Source organism: Aulonocara stuartgranti, assembly GCF_965226115.1.
Source record: "Aulonocara stuartgranti genome assembly, chromosome: 7".
Classification (NCBI taxonomy): Eukaryota; Metazoa; Chordata; class Actinopteri; order Cichliformes; family Cichlidae; genus Aulonocara; species Aulonocara stuartgranti.
This window is the reverse complement of record NC_138945.1, coordinates 68,156,532-68,175,710: the sequence shown is the minus strand read 5'-3', so window position 1 is coordinate 68,175,710 and position 19,179 is coordinate 68,156,532. Positions and strand designations below refer to the sequence as shown.

General features: G+C 43.9%; 1 protein-coding gene across 7 annotated transcripts in view; it reads left to right on the top strand.

The window, feature by feature from the left end:
- The window catches only part of LOC309710509 (solute carrier family 45 member 3), a 48,045-nt gene that overhangs the window by 1,922 nt on the left and 26,944 nt on the right, over nt 1-19,179 (top strand). Inside the window, exons 1-2 of one of the 7 annotated variants that reach the window (XM_082540044.1) lie at nt 8-4,658; nt 5,277-5,479. The exons of 4 other annotated variants lie outside the window; for them this stretch is intronic. The gene's annotated coding sequence lies outside the window, so the exon portion shown is untranslated. Of the gene's footprint in view, nt 1-7; nt 5,480-10,102; nt 10,760-19,179 lie in introns of those variants that run through there. 2 more of the 7 variants (XM_082540042.1, XM_082540041.1) reach the window with 2 other exon arrangements.

The window sequence follows — 19,179 nt, the reverse complement described above, 5'->3', positions numbered from 1 at the left end:
GTGGGTGTGATACATATATTTATTTCCTACCTTTTTTCTGATGGTTTGAGTCTGAAAAGCATTTGCTCGAAGGCGTTTTGTTTCCCTTAAGCTCTGTCCTCTTCAAAGCATCGTGTGCTGCCTGCAGTCACAGGTACAGTCTGAAATCGTCCCTCACATCCGAGGAGACGCTCTGGGAAAGCGTTGTTATGTGGATGTGTTTGCTTACAGCGCCTGAAGCTCTGTGTGTTTGTATCCCAAACTGTTTTTCGATCGTTTCCAGTTCTTGCTTTGTCTCAGTTTTGTCCATTATAAACAGGAAAATACAAACCTTTTGATTTTGCAGGAAGTTGGTTGAAACCTTCATCTAAGTTGGGACTAATAGCCTGGGGGGGTTCACGTCACTGAAGCCGCACTGACAGGATCCATGCTGGCGCTCTTATTTGTCTTATTTTCTTTGTCTCTGCATGAATTTGTGTATTGTGTAGTTGTCTTCACACTCATGCCACTTACACCTCGTACATTTACTGCTAAGTCCCTTAAGTACTAATCATTGTAAAAACAGTGAGCTCATTTGTTGAAACAGGAGGGGGCAGAGAAGTGGTAATGGCAAAAGAAAGTTGATGGGGAGGGAGGGGGAAGTGTGAGATTTTTCTCCCCCCTCTTTCATTTGGTATGTGTTTCTCTGGAGTACAACAACCACCAATCAAAAGCGAAGCAACACCTGCTCCTAGACTGTGAAAATCGCACAAGTGCTGGAATGCACATCGTTAGGCCCCCGTAACCACTAACAGCAGGGAAAAGGCTGAATATTAAGGAACCTGTCTGATTCCTGCATCTCTCACTGACAGGAAGCAGAGGAGCTCAGAAGTGTTTCCCAGCTCTCTGCAGGCACCGGGGTCAAAGTCCAAACTGCTTCCCTGTAATGGTGCTCCCCAGCGAGCCGGGCCAGAAAGAAAGACCGCATACAGACTACCTTAATGGGCCCGAGTTACAGAAAAGACGGCGACTTTCCCTCCAGCTAGGAATGTCACCTTTGTGACATGGTTATCATTCAGCCCGTTCACTGTGTTTCACATTACTGCCGCTTCCTCTGGGATGTTGCTGGGAACGTTTTTGCAGCACGTTTGTTTTATCGTCCTCTTCTAAGGATCCGAGTCCTCTCGTGACCTCACTCGGGAGTGTAGCCGGATTGACTTGATTTGAGAAGGTGAAGACATATTTAATTCAAGCATCTAGGTTATCGATGCTCTTTTAATATCTTGTCTGATTAAAGGAAGGAGTATTCCCTGTCTTCTCTCCGGGCTGGCATGGAATCGCTCCATGCCGGAGTGTGTGGGTGCACTGGCACTGGTTCAGTTCTCTAGTGGCTTGCTTGGCCAAATGCTTTTCTCTTTAATCCTAATTTGCTGCTCAGTATTTTTGTCATTCAGATTCACTGTGAAATATGCCAACTGTATGGCTTTTTTTAGTGAATTATGGAAACCTAATTGTGGCTCTCGCTTCGTATATGGCAGGCAAAGCACAATTCTCCTGATGCCTCCCTTTCCTGAGATGTTGTGAAACATTAGATAAAATTTAAGCCCTTTTTTTTGTCCTCTCATAATGTCATTATATTGACTGCTGGACAGTTTTTGTGCCTCCTGCGATTTTTCACCACAAACTGCCTGTCATGTCTAAGTTGTTTCTGTTACTCCAGTCCCCTCTCAGGCCTCTGTGTTAATCTGATGGGGCCATCTCATTTCTGGGACACTGGTCCTATTTCCCAGTGGGAGTCTTAGTGAGATTTCCTTTTTGTCTCGGATCCTGTTGATTGATAGGAATGATCATTATGTTAAAGTAATGTTACTCATCCTTTGTCAGCTGAACAGGAAACACAACAACGTAGCGCTAACCACCCTTTTAACCTTTGTGCGTGCATGTTTGTGGACGGAACATTTTCATGTAATATTAATGTAAAAGTCTTGCATTGTGTGTCTGCATGTCAAAACTAGGTTTCATGTTCCTGCTTGCAGATGTGAAATTAAGTCTTGTTAGGAAATGAAGGAATTCTGTGCACTGACTCTCTGGAGTTTTAACTCGAGCCTGTAATGTGACGTTATGAATTTGTGTTGCATGTTGGAAGTTCCAGCTTCGTTCTATCGCGTTGAACTTTACGTCGGCCTGTAGTGGTATCTAATAATAATGTGTGTAATGTGTGTGGGGTTAGCTGAGGTGCGACACCGTGGGGTGCAGCTGTACAGATGAGTTAAGACCAGTGTGTGCACAGTCGTGATCCCCCTCATTAAACACAAATTGGTGCACTTGGAAGCTTGACGAATATTTTTATTATTTTTTCCTTTGCTAATCTACTGAATGAGTCATCGCTTGTATTGTCAGAGTCAGGTAGTAATGGGAGTTGGGAGCATGAGTGCACTAATCAGACAAAAGGACTCAGACATGAAAGCCTGCTTCAAATCTTCTGCCATTAAGGTTAAAAAAATCGCTGGTTCCTGTCCGAGGAATCGTAGTACGTCTGCACGACGCTGCTTTAAACGGCTTCATGTTATATCACATGTTGAAATGCACGTTTGTGCTCAGCTGTAGATTCTTTCACCTTCTGCATTTCTCATTTAAACTGTTCACTGAGCTGGTGGTCGTTTGTCTGAACACAACTTTCTATAATTATATCACAAAGGTGCCAAGTCTAATAAATAAATCCTGTAGTGATGTAAATGGGCTGGTTCTTATATAGTGCTTTTCTACTCTGTTGAGCACTCAAAGGGCTTTACACAACTTGTACATTCAGCCAAGCACTTTTTTCTACTCTTATTAAAGTGCTTCCTAACTAACATCCACACTCCGATAGATGCAACATGGGGCTAGTATCTGCAGACTGGAGCAGACTGGGATCGAACCACCAACCTTCCTGTTAGTACCTCAGGTGGTAGACCTGCCACCCTGTGTCATGTGAGTCGGAGAGAAACCACGGTTTAATGAAAGGTCTTCACTGAGGAGTCCACGAATGTCTTCACGTGGCAGTACCATTAAGAAAAGGATTCCCCAACTCGTTGGTGCAATTGACCTCGGCCCCAATGAAACTACCTGAACCCCCCAACACACTCGGTCCAGGTGAATGTCACTGATATTGACACCCACCCGGTCTGTTTGCCATTTCTTTCTAACGCCTCCTCTGCCAGCTTAATTTCATTTTCTGACTTGACTTAGTTCTGCCCACGTGGGTCAGGCGTGAGCGAGGCTGCATGGCATTGAAGGCAAAACAGCCTCAGGTCTAGCTCTCATGAAATAGGCGAACAAACGCTTAACAATCACTGTTCATGATTCCCATTAACAAGAATCACAGCTATGACAGTTTATGGCTGCTGAACCGCAGACACAATCTAAATCGGACCCTGGAGCAGGGATAACACAGCCTCCTTAGACATTTTTCCCATGGTGATAAGGGCTTGGCCAGATGTTCGTGATACTTACTCGCACTCTGCAAAGCAGGAGCCCCGGCGAGTGTGTGTGATGGCGGGTCTATATGGAGCATGTCTAGTAAGGCGTTTAGTGTGCCAAATTATGAATGAGCCTGCTGCCTCCTGATAATTTCTGACTTAAACTTCCAGGAAACTCCGTTCCACAGAGACACTGAAAGGCTTCCTACTTGATTTTGTCCATGTTTGAAGTTGGGCCCTGTGAACGGGGAAAACGGCGTATTATAAGACACCACAGTGTTCTCTTTCATGTAGCGAGCTGAAGGGGATGCTATTGAGTGTTCGAGGGAGACCTTTGATATGTGAGATGCTCTGTGCCTTATGAAAAGAGCCAGCTTATGATTTGAGTCAGCGTGCATGTGAGTGCTTTGATGCCTGTTTTCTCGCCACACCAGTGTTTTTGTCAGAAACGTCCACCCTTGTTGATGCACAATGTCCTGTTTGTGAGCTCGTTTCATAACGAGCGTCCCGACTGAACTTTGGAGGGCACGATTAGAACGAAGGAAGGAAAGATTTCGCCTGATTGCATGTTTCTTTTGTTAGCAGGGATATTTTTCTTGTCAAGTCGACGCCGGACATTTCTTTTTCTTTTTTTCCTCCCCAGAATATATGAAGTCGCCTCTCGCTCTTTAGTCATCATTTAAGGTTTGGAAAGTAAATAGCGATGCTATAAAAGCCTGCCTTTTGTGTAATTATGTTTTTATGCTGCTCTTTTATGTTTGCACAGAAAAGGCTATGTGATTACAGTTTTACGGCACAGTGCTTCCTGACTACGGCTCCATGTTTATTAAAAATGATTTAAACACTGTGTGCGCACAGGATTAATCGTATGTGGAGAGTGATGGTTTGTCTGTGGGTGCAGAGCTGCAGAGACGAGGGACTTTGCCCTTCTCATCTATCTTTACCATCTGGTTTGTGCAGCATTTGACTGAGGCGTTAATCATTACACCCTGGGGCCACTGCTGCTCCTACAACAGCTGGAAAAGGGAGATGGACCTGTTGGTGTCCATCTGTCCTTTTGTCTGTCAGTCCTCGGTGGACTGCTGCATTAACTGTATCCCCGCAGCTGTAGGTTCATGACCTTGGCGTTCCTCGCAAAACTACCACAAAGTTTTTGAAAAAGCTGGAAGGAGCTTCCTGGTGCTCTGTCTCTCAGCCCACGACTTCCTGCAAGTCCGTCACCGACTCCATCCCAGCATTTAAGTATGTGGACTTTCCCTTTTTTTGTTGACTGTTAAAAAAACAATTGCACACTACAGAAGCAGTTAATGCTTCCTTCCTTCTGCATCCTGTGCTTGCGTGCATCTTTAGCCACTAAAACAAGAAATGCATCTGTAATGGTTCAAAGCAACATATAAGTAAGAGTTATTGTCCAATAGCTGGACTTTAGATACTAGTCATTGTAAAAAGTACAACCTGGAAGACTGCTTCACGTGCTGTACGTGTTCAAGAACGAAAGTAAATGAATGCGAAGATGACACTTTGTTTTTAAGGAAAGATGGTGAAGGGTATAATTTCACTAACACCACTGTTGCTACACTTTTGCACTGGCGTGCTTTAAGTACGCTTTTTGCAGCCTGGTTGAAATTCCTCTCTTGAATTTAGACTCGTGTGAAGCCTCTCCATCCAAACGCTGCTGTGTTTCTGTCCTTTTACAAAACTAAGCCTAACTATGAATGATCTGTCGCTCTCACCAGTACTGTGTCCCATTCTCTGCTCTAACTTTGTGCCCACAGTAAGGCATGTCCTCAGATGAACTGATAAGTAGCACAATAAATAACAAAGCAATAATCCTCATCCTTGGACGTACTTCCTTCCAAGCTCACAGCACATCCCAGAGCAGTGACCAGCTGCAGACGGTGGATTTAGTTCGACCCTGGGACGAGAGAATCGAGGCAGCTGAATGACATCGAGAGCGGCCGCAGCAGCAGCTTGACCAGACTGCCCTTAAGTAAACAGGGAGAGGGACGGACTGGATCCAGCTGGTTGGCGCCGACTGATTCTGATTGCAAATCGATTTTGATGTAAGAAAAAACGTAATTGCAGAATATGAACTGAACTCTGGATGTGATCTTCCTGCTCGTTTCAGTTGTGCAGTTTGTGGTGGTCTCAGGGTCGTTTTTGATGGTGGATTTATTAAGATGCATTTTTCTATGGATGAATCGTCACTTTATTAAATACAGTGTATAAAGTTCAGATCTGTTTGGATCCATCGCTACTCTGCTGCTTTTCTGTTCTGTCTGTTCACACAGTAAGCAAAGTCTTTACCAGTGCTGTTTTTGGCTGTTACTTATTTAAACTTTTTAATTGTTACACACTTGCTCTGATTTCTTTGAAATTAAATCCATGTTTAAAAGAGCATCATTAAATCTTTCAGTTTTCCTTCTTGCATGAAAATGTGTCTTTTTTCTTTTTTAACTCGAAAAAACCTGAAAAATAAATTTTTGCCTCTCATGTCATGAAATTCTCCAGCACGGAAACCTTTTTCCTTTGGGTGTCACGTCTCTTCTCAGATGCAGGAACTGACATGAGTAATTGTTCTTTTGCGATATGCGATTGGCCTTTTAATGGTATCCAACATTATAATGTAAATGTTGCCATACGTGGCAGCTGGGACATTCTGTGGAAATGAAACACTGGTGGGAGCTTTGAGAAACTACACAGATCTGGACCAGCTATGCTGTCTTAGCTTTGGCGATGTTAGCCGTCTAGTGTTCTTAGATGGGAGCAATGCTTATCCTGAAGACTCTACACGTTAAAAGCTACCGCGCATTTATGGACGCTCTGTGGTTAAACATCAGCATCGCGTCTTTACTTAAAGGTTAATTTGCTGTGCGACCACACAGTGACTGATCGATCCCTCCCATCCTTCGTGCGATGTATAATGTGGGTGACATTTAGGCTTTGTTGGGTACCTGCTGCTACACGCCAAGAGCGGTGGCCCTCCAGATCTATTTCTGAAACAATGTTTTGGGCGCCGTGTGTCATAGCCCATTATGGCCACTTTGGGTTTGACTGGCACAGGAGGAAGCTGGGTTTGTGGAAAAGGCTACTGTGGAATTAAATCTTTCTCGGTCAGCTCGGAGCGCTCGTGCATTTTTAGCCAAAGCTGCAGATAGATGTAAAAAACTTTTGTTAGCGATTCGAGCAGAACAGCAAAGGGAGGGAAAAAACCGTTAGAGATATGCAAAGTTTGCTTTATCATCTTGTGGAGCGATAAATTCATTTGTTTAAAGAAAAAAGTGTCCGGTATGTTTGGACCTGGGTTGGAAGCCTTTCTCCCTCTCTGTGTTTTGCTACATTTTCTCTGGTGTTTTTCATTCCCGGTTAATTATTACACCACTTGGATGGTGTGCTTTCAGCCCATGCGTGTTTGCACTTTGGGTGGGTAATTGCAGAGTAATGATGGTCTACGTTTAGCAGCTATTTTAAAGAAAGGACACTGTTGGTGTGCATTGTGAGGAGTTCTAAATATATCTGAACCAAGAGGACAAAATATTTTGTTTAAGTCGGGACAGAAGCTGAGTAAGTGAGGCCAGGCCTCTTTCCAAAATGGGATTTTCAAAATTGTCTTAATTCCAGGGAAGCCGGTCCTGTTGCAGAGGGAAGTGCTGCCAGCAGCCATTCTCCTGCACTCTGCTCTATTGATCAGGCTCTGCGCTCCAAAAATGGAGATTCCTTAAAGTCGCTTGGAGTCTAATGACATTACTGTTTTAAAAGCTTTTCTGTGGAGGGCTGGTCTTGGCTTGCAGGCATTTGGTACAGACATGGCAACTGGCCGGGTGGTCGCCTGATCATGTGTTTCCCTGAAAATGTGCACTTTGTGTGTGTTTGTCTACTCAAATAGGCTTTTGCTGAGCTGGTGAAGCAAGAAATATTAACGAAATCCACAGACAAGTAGTCATGCAGGGGTATGAGCTCAGCTAAGACTGGGCTGGTTGAAAGGTGGTAATAAGAGAGGGCGGGAGAGCTGCCCCCTGACCTGATAGGCGGCTGAACATGATACTGGGTCAGGGGGTATAATACTCAACTTTTAGGGAGTGGTTATAGACGGTGAGAGAGAAGAGCTGGGGGAGTGGCTTCATTGTGGGGCTGTTAGATGATATCAATTCATTCTTTGTTTCCTAAATGCCTCTTTTGCTGTGCGTCTCTGTTAACACTACATCTCAGGTTTTAGTTTTTGTCTGAGAAGCAGTTTGGGGACAAACCCAAGCAGACAAAGACCAGCAGGATTCCTCAAGTGCCTTGGGATTTTCCAAATTCCCACCTTATAGACTGAGACACGGAAAAGTGGAAGGGTGGGAGAGATGCAAAGGAGGTGGGCTAAATAAGAGCGGCGGGAACAGGAGACATGGGAAGAGGCAGGATAAATAAGTCCCACTCTTGCTAGAAGCAGGTGGTTGGAAGCATCAGTACAGATGAGCTTTGTGAGTCACAAGTGTTGATCAGACAAAGCCTGCAAATAGCTTTTAAAATAGGTTAGATGATGGATTTTTCAGCAATACACGTCTACAGATGGACCTTTTTAGGTTTTTCTCCTTTCACTGGTGAGTATAATTTTGCCTAATTGCTACTCTTTTATGGCTATGCTATTTTGCTATTACTGCCCTTTTTCATGCATTGTTACCTGGCCTTTCCCGGCCAGGTGGCAGCGAACACGTCTTTGGGGCTTCTAGTGAGTAATATTGGTGCTTTCACCTCTGAATGACAGCTGGATTTGTAGATGCTGTTAATAGCCTGGCTGAATGTGCTGTGTCCATGTTAGTCTGTGAAGTGAAACTGTAGCTACTGTTTGGCTAATGGTAGCTCTGCTGCACTGTAACTGAAGTTATGCTGTTGACTGAAGGTCTCGGTGACCTTTTATGATTTTTGAAGAACATTCTTTTATTAAAATATATATTATGTGCAGCAAAGGGCGCAGAGTTACTTAAATGTCAAACGTTTCAAAAGTGCGTATCCTCTGAAGTTACTTCTGAACAACAGGATCTTTGCCCTCATGTAAAATTAAGAAGAAAGAGATTTGACTTGCTACATGAAACTTTGTGGATCTGCAGACGATGCAGCTGAAGTCAGTTTGGTTCCTGTTTGTTTTCACTTTGACTTGTTGGTATGAAGGATGCCGTTGTTCAGCGGGAGGTGTTTTGCACTCAGGAATCTTCTTCTGTCAGTGACGCTGGAACTCAACATATCAAGTTTGTGGGGTGTTTTTTGTTTTGTGTAACCACAGGCAGCCGTGGTGCCATCTATAAATGTCATCCCTCCAACACCTTTTGCACTCGTGTAGCCACATGTCATCCCACTCCCACTTCTCTTCTTCACTGTGGGAATTCTCCAGTCACTGGGATTTTCCTGGCTAAGTTCAGACGGAACACGGCAGACCCCATCTGATCTGTGTCATCACACTTCCAGTTCTTCAGCAAACTGTAATCTGGACGTTTTCTGCATGCGGGTTTAATGTTACACAATCATGTATTTTCACAGAAACTGATTCTCACTGATGACCTCTGTGCCAAATCCGAGGACGTCGCTTGTCTGTTTTTTTTAGAGTTAAATTGTGCAAGAAGTGCGCTGTCTGTGTTGACATCTTTAGGAAGATAGCTGGCTCTGACTAATGGCGCTACAGCTTGTTCTATAACTGATAACTAGTGATCACTGCTGCAAAGGTTTCCACTCATTTTTAAGCAGATGAGCATTGTGTCTGTAACCTTCTCCATCTTTAACGTTTGCTTTCTTTTGTTGGTTTTTTTTGTCACTTTTTGAAACGTGCCACAAAGCTCTTGTTTTCAGTAGCCATTTTACCACGATATTCAGCAGCTGCCTAATACACAGGTGCATTTCTATTTTATTTTTTCATCCATAATTACAGGCTTTCCATTTTGACTTTTAAATTTACATTTACATTTGTCAATTAAAAAAATCTAATATTTGCATGTAGGTTAAAGTGTTCATACATGACATTAAAATTGTAATTAAACTTTAAACCAAGTGGTAAACACTGGGCACTAATGCAGCGATGCAGTGGAAAAGCTGGAATAAAGTGCGGATGTAAAAATCAAGATGAAATCAAGATGTTTGTAAATCTCTTTGTTTACACGATGCATCGCGGTCGAACGGGAAAAACCCAAATCTGCTAATTACCTGTTAATGAAACCTAATTACAGCATGACAACAGTATTAACTGAATGTAAACACGCCTGATCAAGATTAAATGACAACACATTAGCGTTTGGATAGACTCCGGTCTGACTCCAGTCAGAAAAGCTTTTCTGACTGTAATGGCTTTGAGAGGAGACGTTATCAGCCTCAGGAGGCGTCACAGCTGGACGCTCACGCACTTCTTTGTTTGGCTGTTTCTGTGAGCCGCTGAGATAACGGTCACCTCCCCGAAGCATAGCTGGTCTCCTCCTCTGGACACAGGCACAGCCTTCACCCCCAGCCTCTGACTGACACACACACACACACACACACACACACACACCAAGCGAACATGGCAGGAATGCAGGCTAGGTTAGGGTGCCATGGTCAGAATCAGAAAGGGTTTTATTGCCAAATGTTGAGCGGGTTTACAACATTGCTGCGGTGCTTCAGTGCGAACATAGTGTTATAAATTAAGCTTAAATAGACATGAAAATAAAAATGAGAATAAGAATTAAAAGTGCTAAGTAGATAGATATATACATGATATATACATGAGTGCAGGTGGTGATCAGTGCCAAACATGGAATGATGCAGTGAACACAGTGTAGGGTCATGTGTTAGTGGTGGGAACAGTCATACGTTTATTGTTCATGTGTCCAACAGCAGAGGGGAAGAAACTGTTCTTATGGCGAGAGGTTCTGGTGCGAATGGACCGGAGCCTCCTGCCTGAGGGGAGCAGGTCAAACAGACTGTGTCCAGGGTGAGAAGGGTCAGCTGAGATCCGAGCTAGAGCTGGGCGATAGAACGATAACGATATGTATCGCGATATAACTTTTACTCGATAGAGAAATTAAGCTATCGCGATAGACCTCGCCGCTCTTGTCCTCTTAAAAAAAAAAAAAAAAAAAAAAGGTCAGCCAATCCAAATTCAGTAGCGCAGAGCCGAACCAATCACAGCCGCAGCGTCACGTCGTGTGACTTGTTACGTACAGCACAAGTGCCAAGCCGCACGTGTGTTTGTTTGGGAAGCAGCCAGCGGGTAATGGAGGAAATGAGTGTGCCGACTAGAAAAATCAACCGAGCGTGACCGAAGAGAAAACAGATGATGGTTCCAACGCCGGAGAGATTGTCGAACGGAAGAGCCATAGAAGTTCCGTAGTGTGAAGGTATTTCGGTTATTTCAAGTCTGACAAAAACAGAGTAGCGCGCACTGTAAATTGTGCCGAAAGCAAGTCTGGAAATACAATAAACTGGTGCATGCGTCACACTGTGCGCCACGTTATTGTTTCGGTGAAATGAATTTCTACAATACTGTTAATTCTACTCTCTGCAGTGTTTAAATGCTTACATATACACACAGTTACTGTCCCTCCACACATACGACTCGGTTCTGCTTCTATGCCCCAGCTTTGTTTACTTTTTCCCACCGAGGCTTCTAGACTTCTGATTGGCCAACATTTCTGCACGGTTAGGAATCTAGCGCCACCTGCTGCTTTGGCATGTTCATAGCAGCGTTTTCCTTCATTTCTGCCTTTATGTGTGGACGGGATTATTTTTTAAAACGAAAACCGAAAATCTCCGTTTTCAAAAATACCCGTGTACGTGTGGACGTAGCCTCAGTCTCTGACTGGAAGCGCTAATTCGTCATTCGGCTTTTGTCAGACTAAAGTAACTGTTAAAACTGTTTGAAAAGCTCAGCTATACAACAAGGAGAGATTGAGAATTTCCTTTTAGTTCTCAGTTTATTTGATATTGACAAAAGTTAGTCAGTTTTGTCTGTTCTTCTGTAAAACAAACTAAGATTTATTTTTAGAATTAATATTTTGTTTCTAAGTGGAATTGACAATTTAGTCTGTTTCGTTTGTTCTATTTTGAAACTTAAACGCTTTAGCGGCTGCCTTTTGTGTAGTTTGCAATATTTGCCTTTATCTATCTGAAAAAGTCTCATGTTCCTTAAGTACATCTACCCTGTTGAACTTATTATGGGAAATAAATATTTAAATAAAAACAAGCTGCTGATTATTTCACATTTTACTTGTGAGCAACGGCACATTTAAATCTTACAAATATAGTTATTTGGCTGATATCATGATAGATATCGTTATCGCCTGAAATGAAAAAAACATATCGTGATATGAAAAAATCTCATATCGCCCAGCTCTAATCCGAGCTGCACGCCGCAGTGTCCTGGAGGTGTACAGGTCCTGCAGAGATGGGAGTCTGCAGCCAATCACCTTCTCAGCAGAGCGCACAACACGCTGCAGTCTCTGTTTGTCCCTGATAGTGGCTCCAGCGTACCACACGGTGATGGAGGGGAGGTGAGGATGGACTCAATGATTGCAGTGTAGAATTGCATCATCGTCCGTGTTGGCAGGTTGAATTTCTTCAGCTGCCTCAGGAAGTACATCCTCTGCTGGGCTTTCTTGATGACGGAGGTGATGGTGGGCTCCCACTTCAGGTCCTGGGTGATGGTGGTACCCAGGAAGCGGAATGAGTCCACAGAGGTGATGGGGGTGTCAGTCAGGATGATGGGGGGGAGTGGAGCTGTGTGCTTCCTGAAGTCCACAATAATCTCCACTGGTGTGTGATTGAGCAACGTCCCTTTAGTGTGTTTCAGCTGAGTGGCTGTGCTGCCCTTCCATCGAAGCACTTGTTTGTTGTTTTAGTTTGTGTTTGGTGGTTATCCTGGGTGGGGGTACGCTTCAGGGTTTGGTGGGAAACTGTACCCCGCTCTGCTGCCTACCCTTGAGTTTGCGTTTAAAGTTGCCTCGAGCCCGGTACACCACTGAAGACCAGACAGGTAAAGTTTTGTTGTTGTTTTTTTTTTAGTATTTTAGGCTGGGAGTTGCACATAGTAAACCAGTGGCACCAAACTTCCCATATGGAGAGAAGAAAAAAAAAATCATAGATGGATGGATGGATGGATGGATGGATGGATAGATATAGAAAAAAACACCCAGCACGCCCCTGCGGGCGGTTTATCCTTCAAGCTCGGGTCCTCTACCAGAGGCCTGGGAGCTTGAGGGTCCTGCGCAGTATCTTAGCTGTTCCCAGGACTGCGCTCTTCTGGACAGAGATCTCCGATGTTGTTCCCGGGATCTGCTGGAGCCACTCGCCTAGCTTGGGAGTCACCGCACCTAGTGCTCCGATTACCTTCTTCTTTCCTTCTTCCTGATATTGCTGTCATTCGGAACCGCTACATCGATCACTACGGCCGTCTTCTTCTGTTTGTCTACCACCACTATGTCCGGTTGGTTAGCCACCACCATTTTGTCCGTCTGTATCTGGAAGTCCCACAGGATCTTAGCTCGGTCATTCTCCACCACCCTTGGGGGTATCTCCCATTTTGACCTCGGGACTTCCAGGTTATACTCGGCACAGATGTTCCTGTACACTATGCCGGCCACTTGGTTATGGCGTTCCATGTATGCCTTGCCTGCTAGCATCTTGCACCCTGCTGTTATGTGCTGGATTGTCTCTGGGGCATCTTTACACAGCCTGCACCTGGGGTCTTGCCTGGTGTGATAGACCCCAGCCTCTATGGATCTTGTGCTCAGAGCTTGTTCTTGTGCTGCCATGATTAGTGCCTCTGTGCTGTCTTTCAGTCCAGCTTTGTCCAGCCACTGGTAGGATTTCTGGATATCAGCCACCTCCTCTATCTGCCGGTGGTACATACCGTGCAGGGGCCTGTCCTTCCATGATGGTTCCTCGTCTCCCTCCTCTTTCTTGGGTTTCTGCTGCCTGAGGTATTCACTGAGCACTCGGTCAGTTGGGGCCATCGAGAGAGAGAGAGAGAGAGAGAGAGAGAGAGAGAGAGAGAGAGAGAGAGAGAGATAGATAGATAGATATATAATTTTATAAAGTTTGTATCTGTCTTGTGTGAAACTTGTATGAAAAGCATACAAGGGTGAAAACAGATATAAGATCCCTTGAAAAATTATATAATGAAACTTGTATGTTTTGGATACTTACTAAAAAAATATATGAAAGTGGCCACTTTCATGAGTAAATCATGTATGTTTTTACTATTTCTTTTCCATATGGGTTGGCAAGAGGTTTGAGACCATTCATTAATTATGGTCTGTAGCTGAAGCAGGTAGGTCGTTTTTAAGTTGGCATAGTGTGTACACTGTGTGCGCATCTAATGTCAGTGTTGATGGATGCTAATGACATCCTCATGAGGTGAGTGTTTTATGCTGTGACCTTTAGTGTTGTGGGGAATATGGCTACTTTTGTTGGATCACTTGTGAGTGTTGTTGGCCAGGTGATGGCAATAACACTGAGGGGTGCTGAGCCACCCTTGACGTGGTCGTCGTGTGGCCATAGCTCTCCATTTGTGGGTGGTCACTAGTATGTTTTCTTTACTGAACCTTGTGGATTAAAGTAAGTTGTTGTGGTATAGGGCCACTCGTATGTGACCATTTGTGTGGTGGAGAGAACAGATCACTTGGTTGTGATTATTTGTTGCTACTTTTGGTTTTGTGTTGTAGCAGGTCAGGTCATCATTTTGGGTTTGACTGTTGTGTGGCAACTTCAAATCCTCATGCAGGGGCATCCATGCTTAAAGATGCCAACTATAATGTGAACACTGTGCTTCTGTTAGCTTTTACTTTTATTTCAGGTTTGTGGGTCAAGGACCTGAAGGCTTCAGAGGGGCTTGTAATAAATTTAGGGGTCCTAGAGGAACCCTTTTGAGGGAGGAGGTGTTACGTCTCTGCAGCCCCTAATCTCCTCAATGTTTTCAGCTGGTGCTAATTGGCCACACCTAGTCAGGTGTGGATAAAAGCATACCTGATGCAAGCTCCCAGGGAGCTCACTTGTCTTTGCCTTGGTGACAGCAGCCATTTTAGCCAACCTGGTTTTCCATTCTAAGATAAAACCCATACTCTGATATTCGTCTCATTTTTTTATGTTGCGGCTTTGAGCCGCGTCGTAACAGTGTGTTTGTGAGACCTCACTCTAGCTGTGTGAATCATCTTTGGCCTCGGTGTGGTGAGCACTGGTGCTCTCCTCCACTCTTTCCATGGTTGGATCTTACTGGTGTGAAGATGCGTTCCTGTGCTGGGAGGGAACGAATCCTAAAAAGAATTCATAGTGACGACATATTTTGTTCCTAGCAGAAGAAATTAGTCTCTTATTAAAATAAGTCTTGAAGGAAAACCTACAGCGTCGTTCTCTCACGAGCTATGAACCGTCTGCTTGTCATCCTTTCAGTCTAGACTCTTCTGAGTCATTGTCCTAATTATGTGGAGATTTGAACGGAAAGAATTTTATTTTTACCCTCTAGAAATGAGACTCGGTTGGCTTTCCAGCTGAAATATAAGATGCATGTCCCGTACTCACATTTTCTCACCAAACCAGCATTTTAAAATAACGGTGATTGACTGTAATTTTTACTCAGGCTGCACAAAACTGGGGGGGTTATTTGCACCAAAGCTTTGCACTTGTTCCTTTTTTAAAATTTTAAAATTGCATAAAAAGAAGAGGTTGGTCACAGGATTTGCAGTGAAATGAGGGTCAGAGTTGGGAACAGGCTGAAAATCCAAATCAAACGCAAAGAAGTTGGAGAATGATGCCGGTGGATTAGCATAGCTAATCTGGATGACAACACCCGGTAATGCTCGTTGAAGAAGGGATGAAAGGAGGTTGTTGTAATCGCATAGAGTATCTAATATCTCTGATGTCTTGGAATAATTGTTTACACGAGATATGAGCTGGGCGATGTGGACTAACAAATCATATTTTGGCATTTTAAGGCTCGACGATTCATTTCAGCCGGTTACGTAAAGTGGTCTCAAACTTCAGTTCTAAGACTTTTAGGCCTCTTTGGTGAATTCAGACGTTTTCCCTGGTTTATAAATACAGTGAGTTGTACTGTGTGCTGTAAATTGTACATTTTGAAAGCGTTTGCACAGCTGTGCTGTAGCTTCACGTCCGACCTGATCGGGTGTAGCTGCTGATGTTGTGGTTGTATGTGCAATATTTGTTAGGTCATACATATTAAAATATGACATGCTTTTTTTTTTTTTTTTACTTAGACCTAGCTAATACTGGGTTGGCCCTCCTTTGCCTCTTAATTCTTCACAGTACAGAAGAGTATCCTGTTGTTCACAGCTGGACTGTCGTTTAACAAATGCAGCTGCGTGGCATCACTAAATTTGCAGCCAGCTAAGAATAAACTTGCTTGAGAATAAACTTGATTCCACTGCTGTCGAGTTCTTATTTTCTGAGGTGCGACTGCAGGAGGAAGACTGGGCTGAATGGAAAATGTCACTGACGCATCTGTTGCTACACAGCAAACGGCTCACAGACTACACATAGTCTGGAGCAAGTGCCGAGTGTGGGCTCGCTGTCAAACTGTTGGATTGCAGCTTAAAATTCGAATGAACTGACTGTGGTATGTTCATTAATTTATAGGTTTACAATATCATTTACTGCAGATGCTTGAGCCTGAGGTGTACCGGACATGTGATTCGAAGCGATGAGAACTCTGTAGCAAAAACGGCTATGAGGATCGACCCAGAAGGACGCCGGCCTCGAGGCAGACTGAAGAAACGGTGGATGGACAAAATCAAGGAAGACATTAAGACCGTCAACGCATCGCCTGAGGACGCCTCGGACAGAACCAAATGTAGAACCAAACCTTTGCCGAAGAGCAGACCCTGCACCAGCGGGAACAACGCCAGGATGAAGAAGAGTCTCATTTACCCCCTGGAGACAAATTAATAATGTATGCTTATGCACATGCTGAGGGAAGATGCAGACGTGGACGGTTGGAGAGGACTGAATGAGCGGTCGCTCCCTCGTACTCACCTGTGACGCATGTGCAGCTGGTTCGTAGTAACATAAAGCTCATACATGCACGTCACCAAATCCATAAATGGCACGCAGATGTCCGCACGACCCTTGCACTCACTGTGTGGCCACGAACTTTACGTGTCTCTGACCCTAGCGGACCTGTGAAAGGCTTTGGTTTCGCGTGCTGAGTGTTGAAGTCACGCAAATCAGGAAGCCAAAGCAGCTCAAATGCCAGTTAATGTGCAAAGCAGCAAAACCATCTGAACTGACGTGTAAAGAAGAGATTGAAGCATTTGTTTAGTAAAAGTATGTTGGTTTTTTTACTTGATCTCATCTTGGTGCACGTTTTGAATTCCTAAACGGGGATGGTAATCCAATAATTTGGGTCTAATTTGGCCTCTTGATACTTGTTTCTGTAGAGATCCCATGTCTGATGGGAGCCCACCTCGAGGACCTTCCAGGTGTAACCTGTTTGTTTCCTTTTCACCTGCTACTTTTAGAGAGAGAGAGTGCTCCTCTCTAAGCAGCTTCCAGGACCAAGTAAAGGTCCAGCTTAACTTTGTCTTGTTTTACAGAGAGAGCCATAGAAAAAGGTTTGCTGGCCAAACAAGCGGTCTGCATAAAGACTGGTCTTGCTTGTCTCTCAGTGCGGACGATTGGGTCCATTAATGTCCAGGAACCGGAGAGGCAGAGCGGCTATAGTGCTGCAGCCATTCAGCGTGAGCCAAGCAGCCAACCAGAGCCTCCTGCTGTTTCTGCAGCCACGGCCTCCGCTGTGTTTTTGGCTGTGATGTCATCTCAAAACAATTCCTTCCGCTCTTCTCTTACAAACCTTGATATCTGCTGCGAGACCCTCCGCTCGTACCCAAACATGCTTCCTGTATCTTACCGTCTATAAGAATCCTGCATCAAAACATTTAGTCTGGAGTTAATACCTCCCTCTATTAAATTACTCTCCCTGGCACAATGTATACAAAGGCTGTTTTGTATTCTAAGAATACCACTCGGAGTCATTAGGGCTGATTTTTGTGAGTTGGGAGGGGGCGAGGCTGAATAGGAATTGGTAATGGAGCAAAAGGAGAGCTGACAACAGTAAACCAGCCTCCATCTCCTCGCCGTCACCTGTCTGGCTCCGGTTGTGTTATTTGTCAGGTGAGCAGCAGGAAAGTCATTTGTCTAACAGCCTAAGCGTGCCTTTGTGTCTCCGAGGCTACGTGAAGATGAAGGTCATGACTGCAATGCATTGTAGAGTCAAGTGTCATTAAGTAAGCAGTGGAGTGTGTGTGTGTGTGTGTGTGTGTGTGTGTCCTTTGTCCCCTCTCCCTAACATGCAGACTTGAGAGCTTGAAAGCTCCGTTCTGCTTTAAAACGGCACCACAAACGCTTTGTTAGCTGTAGAGCTACAATTTACAATAAACTGACCCTATTTTTTTATATTTGACTTTAACCTCCTAAGACCTGAACTCTTCCACAGCAGCATTTTTAATTTCTCCTTGATATTTGGGCAGATTGGGACCTAACGAATGTAAAAAAAGAATTACCAGATATATATATATATATATATATATATATATATATATATATATATATATATATATATATATATATATATATATATATATATATATATATATATATTTTTTTTTTTTTTTTTTTTTTTTACCTTATTTTTGTTTCTAAGAAAAATGAGAGCCACATATGAGGATATTCGTTTAAAATTTCGATAGAACAGTAGCAGCATAATGTCCTCGTAAGTGGATATCAGGCCCTTATAGAGCAAAATTAAGTATTTTGGTCTAAATAACACAAAATGGGATGTCCACATAGGTGGACGCAGGTCCTAGGAGGTTAAGGAGCATGAATGAATGTCACTCTGCACTGCTGTCTTGCAGTCCTTCTTTAGTTCGACACAGTTTCATTTCCAAAACACTGTAATCTGACGCGCATTTGGGAAAATCAGATTTCTGTACTCTTGCCACTTTTTCAGTCTAACAGAGTCAGATGGGGCTGCGGTGGAAGGCGTTCACACCGAGAACCATAAAGATGTCAGAAGGTTCCTCTTAGAATGCAGGTCAAAGATAAAGCTGACCTCAGAGGAAGGATGAGGAAGAAATCCACACACACACACACACACACACACACACACAGAATGTTGGTAGGGGGTTGTAGTGGCCAGACAGGCCCAGGGGCAAAGGCTGATCCCCTGATGAGTGTCTTTCAGTGCGTCCAGGCTGGGTGGGAATAAGATCTGACGGGTGTGAAATGGACCTCTCTCTCCCTGTGACCCGGGCGCCTGATTGGCCCGGCCTGCTAACACTGTTGCATTGTCCTTCAGATTCTCAGAGAGCCTCTATATCAAAAGTGTCATAATGACAAAGATGGGAATGTATGAATGCCTGAGGAAGTCTTGCAGTGGTGTTGATAGCATTCAGTTAATGTCCCTGATTTGTAATGATGTGAAAGGCATCAGAGATTTTAAATGGACCTCTTAGCTAACACCTTATACTATTCAAAAGCCACTGGTGGGGAAAATGGCTTGGCCACTATTTTATGTCTTTATCAGCTGTTTCAAATCAAAATCAAATCACTTTTATTGTCACATCACATGTGCAGGCACACTGGCACAGCACATGCGAGTGAAATTCTTGTGTGCGAGCCCCACAAGCAACAGAGATGTGCAAAATACAACAACACAAACGAGCAAAATACAAGAATGGCCAACCTGAAACTAATAAATATATGTACGATATATAATAGTGTATGCTGTATGTTTTGTTGTTTGTTTGTT